Source organism: Protobothrops mucrosquamatus, unplaced genomic scaffold (assembly GCF_001527695.2).
Source record: "Protobothrops mucrosquamatus isolate PMUCROS unplaced genomic scaffold, P.Mucros_1.0 scaffold3362, whole genome shotgun sequence".
Classification (NCBI taxonomy): Eukaryota; Metazoa; Chordata; class Lepidosauria; order Squamata; family Viperidae; genus Protobothrops; species Protobothrops mucrosquamatus.
In genome coordinates, this window is record NW_015389347.1 from 146271 (window position 1) to 151584 (window position 5314).

Genomic DNA, 5314 nt, shown 5'->3' on the forward strand with positions numbered 1-5314 from the left:
TAAAGGACAAGACGGAAACAGATTATTTTGGAATCTGGGACAAATTTTACTGTTGGTATGAGTCAAGAAGAACTGGTCGGGTTTTGAGTTAAAGTTTAAATTTGTGGTATATAAAATTATGTGTTAATATGTAGAGAGATGTATATTTAGAACTTTAAATATGATAAGGAACGAATTACTAGGATTATGTATACTGGAATGTCATGTCATGTCCCTTTTTGTTTTAATTGTTTTGTCAATAAAAATTAAAAAAAAAAAAAAAGATTAAGTGAAGATATGGCAACCACACAGTATTTGCTGCAATAATCCCACTATAAACTTATATATGTTTTGCTCCATCCAGCCCAGTTCAGTATTGACCACCAAAGTTTGATGGGACTATTCAAGGGGCTGATAAATGTCTAGGGAGGGGGTGTCAAAAGACAGTATAGAAGAGGAAAATTTTTTACCTGACAAGACAGAGACTGAGTTGAAACTGGATTTACATAACACAGATTAAAAGGATGATATTATTATTATTATTATTATTATTATTATTATTATTATTATTATTATTATTATTACATTTTAACACTGCACATATAAAAGAAAGGGGGCAATAGTTTAGTAATTAAAAGGGACATGCACACAATACACCAAGAGAGTAACATGGATAATTTTTCTATACTGGTCTTACAAAAGAGGCATTAAAACTGAAAAATCTCATGTGAAGGGACAAAATGTCTATTACATTGGTCCTTGGTGCTCCCTAAGCTTGGTTGTTTTCTTGCAGACGTTTCATTACGTCCTAAACCAAACATCAATACTCTTGGTAAGGAGTGGGATTCACTCTACATTTATATTTTAGTGGCTTGCCTTCTCAGTGTTTGTCTGTACTGTCAAGTACAGGGCTCTTCAGACTTGGTCCTTTTATGACTTATGGACTTCAACTCCCAGAATTCCTCAGCCAGTGTGCCTGGCTGAGGAATTCTGGGAGTTGAAGTCCACAAGTCATAAAAGGGTCAAGTTTGAAGAGCCCTGGCATAGGCTATCAAAAATATTGGCTGTCATTTCTATTACCTTATTTGAATGTACTGCAGATTAATACTATTAGAAGTAAAAGGTAGGAATGTAATGTTATTTCTGGTAACCTTTAATGGCCTGTTGCCGACACCAGGATTGAAATGCTTTATTATTGAGTTTGTTTACAGATAAAAGAGATGGGAAGATCATCTATTGTAATTTAAGAGGAAGTGAAAAGTCACTAAAATTGTTTATATTTGTAATGGTGAAGATCGGGAGTCACTTCTTTATGTACTTTTCTTTTTCTTTACTATATTCTTACTTTTCTTTTTCTTTTCTTTTTCCTATTCTTTACCTCTTGCCTTTTCTTCTCCTTCGCACCTTTTTTTTAATATTGTTTTTCTTTTAGTTTGTATTGTGTTTTTTTAAAAAAAATACTGCAATCTTTAATAAAAGCACTTGCGAAAAAAAAGAAGAAACAACAGTGGCCTCGTCTGTCGATAGCAACCAAACAGAAAATCGGTAACTGAATTTCAATTCCACATTATATTACGCTACACCAGGGGTAGGCAACCTTGGCTCTTTTATGACTCATGGACTTCAACTCCCAGAATTCCTGAGCCAGCCATGCTGGCTTAGGAATTCTGGGAGTTGAAGTCCACGAGTCATAAAAGAGCCACGGTTGCCTACCCCTGCGCTACACAGTGTTTCTCAACCTTGGCCATTTGAAGATAAGTGGACTTCAACTCCCAGAATTCCCTAGCCAGCCACGCTGGCTGGGGAATTTTGGGAGTTGAAGTCCATACATCTTAAAATGGCCAAGGTTGAGAAACACACCAGGTCGGACCAGTTGCTGCATTCAACACCCGAGGTAAACTAAGGCTTTGTGTTACCAACCCTCTCTCCTAACAGAGCGGTTGCCATGGGAGCCCACCGTGACGTCACGGAGGCGGAGGCGTTCTTCTGCCCTTCCTTTCCTTCTTCTCCTCTGCACCGACCGCGAGCACCATTCGCGGGCTCACGTGATGCTGGGTTGACTGGGGGGGGAGGTAGGAAGGGGGAGCACCTCTCCGCGCGCCGTGGTAGCCGCCTCCTCCTCCTCCCTCCTCCTCACTCCTCCGTGTCACGTGGTTGCGGCGGTACCGGTTTCCGGAAATACGTCACGGGCGCGGGCCTGGCTCCTCCCGAGTCTCGCCCGTTCGGAACTTCGTTTCCAAACCCAACCTAGCGCGGGGGGCGGAGAGTCGCCGGGGCCTGCAGGGGGAGGGGGCCGGTGAGTGACCCGGGCCGGAGCGCGGGGGGGGGTGTCTGTCTGTCAGGGAGGGGACTTGGGAACGAGAGGCGGAGGGCGGGGCCTGGGAGCCCGCGGAGGGGCCCTGAAACCGGGAGGGGTTTCTATGGGGACGAGGGGCGCTGGCGCGAGACTTCCGTGGGAGGCCCGGCGGGAATCCCTTCTCCCCGCTTCTGCTGTTGCCGGTTGTCCCTTTCAAGGCGCTCAAGCCTCCCTCGCGCGGCTGGGGGCCTGGTGACCCCTCTCTCTCCCCGGACCTCCCCCCCCCCCACCTCCGGGTCACCTCGTGCATGCTGGCGCTTGGTCTCTCGTGAACCCCCCGGGTGCCAGGTGGCGGGAAGAGGACCCCTGGTTTCCTGTTGTGGTGGTTGTTGTGGTTGTTGTGTGGAAGCGTCCCTTGTTGGTCCACGCTCCGGCGTTGCGATAGCGCCTCAGCTGCAGAGGAGCCTTTGCGCATCCCTGCGAGAAAGTGTAGCGGGGACAATCCTGACAGGTGCTGGAGGAGGAGGAGGAGGAGGGCTTGGGACGACCTACGAGTTGAGCGCCTCCACCAGCCAAGCGATAGGGAGAGCCTGGTGGTAGGGATATATTGGGGTGGCCAGTCGCGGGAGAGATGTCAATCAGAATAAGAGCTGGAAGGGACCTTGGAGCTCTTCTAGTCCAACCCCTCTGAAGATGCTGAGGTCTGGGGGGGAGATCCGCTTTTGGTGCCTCCTTTGCTTCACGTTGGGGAAAGGGTATGGTGGAGACCCAGAAGACTGTCCCGCGCCAACTTTTCACGAAAAGGGCAGTGCAAGTTAAATCCAGATCTCAAACCTCTACCGAATTTGATGTAGGGTTGCCAGGTCTGCTTCCCAAAAATAGCGGGCAAGCGGGGGGGGGGAGGGGTTAAGTAGTAAAAAAAAAAGTAGACTGTACAGCTTTAGATTACGTGCCATTTCATCATAAAGCTTTTGAATAAAAAAAAATGTCCACTATTTTGTGTAAAAAAATAGTGAACATAATGTGAAAAAAGCGGACTGTCCACTCAAATAGTGGACACCTGGCAACCCTAATTTGAAGTTTTATTTAGGGCTGTAGAACCCCGTGGCTACAAAAAGAGAAAGCGGCGTTCCTCTGAAATTTGAGTTGTTCTTTTAGGTGACATGATGTTTGTTACTGTATTCTACAGTTATAATAATAATAATAATAATAATAATAATAATAATAATAATAATAATAATAATAATAATAGTAGTAGTAAAGTTGGAAGGGACCTCAGAGGTCATCTAGTCCAACCCCCTGCTCAGGCAGGTAACCCTATACCATTTCGGACAAATGGCTGTCCAATCTCTTCTTAAAAACTTCCAGTGTTGGCGCATTCACCGCTTCTGGAGGCAGGTTGTTCCACTGGTTAATTGTTCTGACTGTCAGGAAGTTTCTCCTTAGTTCTAAGTTGCTTCTCTCCTTGATTAGTTTCCACCCGTTGCTTCTTGTCCTGCCTTCAGGCGCTTTGGAGAATAGCTTGACTCCCTCTTCTTTGTGGCAGCCCCTGAGATACTGGAACACTGCTATCATGTCCTCCCTCGTCCTTCTCTTCGTTAAACTAGACATACCCAATTCCAGCAACCGTTCCTTATATGTTTTAGCCTCCAGTCCCCTAATCATCTTTGTTGCTCTTCTCTGTACTCTTTCTAGAGTCTCAACATCTTTTTTACATCGTGGTGACCAAAACTGGAAGCAGTATTCCAAGTGTGGCCTTACCAAGGCATTGTAAAGTGGTATTAATACTTCACATGATCTTGATTCTGTCCCTCTGTTAATGCAGCCTAGCACTGTGTTGGCTTTTTTGGCAGCTGCAGCACACTGCTGGCTCATATTTAAATGATTGTCCACTAGGACTCCGAGGTCCCTCTCGCAGTTACTACTATTGAGCAAGGTACCCCCTATACCAGTGGTTCTCAACCTGTGGGTCGGGACCCCATTTGGGATCGATCGACCATTTCATGGGGGTCGCTAAGCAAGGCTGTCCGCCATTTTTGTTGTCCGCCATTTTTTTTGTCCGCCATTTTTTCCCCCTTTTCCGGCGGGTGCCTTACCTCCCTTGGGCTGGGCCAGCTGGTGGTCGGCCTGCTCCATCTCTGCCGCTTGCCAGCTACGCCTCGGCCGGCACAGGGGGCAGAACCACGCATGCGTGGTGCTCCCGGGCAGGGAAAGTCCTCGACTTACGACCGGTTTAGTCCTCGACTTACGATCGGTTTAGTCCTCGACTTACGACCGGTTGGGGTCGCGGCATTAAAAAGGTTGAGAACCACTGCCCTATACTATACATGTACATTTGGTTTTTCTTGTCTAAATGTAGAACCTTACTTTTTTCACCATTGAATTTCATTTTGTGAGGCAAAATCAACCTTTATTGAGGCTATTGCACTTCATTCCTAGATGCGTTCTTTCTTCCTTTATAGTAATTGCACTAACAATTGCAGTTGCCACAATCAAAACTAACACTAATTTTTAAAAAAGGAATGAAAAATAATAATGATGGTGATGGTGATGATGATGATAATAATAATAAAGTTGGAAGGGACCTTGGAGGTCATCAAGTCCAACCCCCTGCTCAGGCAAAGTGCTGTAAATAAAAAAAGAAAACAAAAAATGTAGTAAAGAAAAAATATATAAAAGAATGACTTCCCCCTTTATCACAAGTATGAACAGGTTTAGTAACTTATCGCCACCTCTTAAAATACAACAAATGATTTCTTCTTCCTATACCTTATCTTTAAAAAAATTCCTTAAATCTTATCATTTACTTTCTGAAGCCTAGAAAAAATATGTTTGAAAGATTTTTACAGTTCATTTTATATGATTTAATTAGCAAACCTCAACAAACTTTGTTTTGTTTTTTTCTAGTAAGCAAGTTGGCTCATTAAAGAAAGTGATCTGGCTATACTTGTTACATAAACATTTCCTGAATTCTGATGGGATACCTGTCTGCATATCATAATTTAGATTTCATAGATTGGTATAGGGAAACATAATATT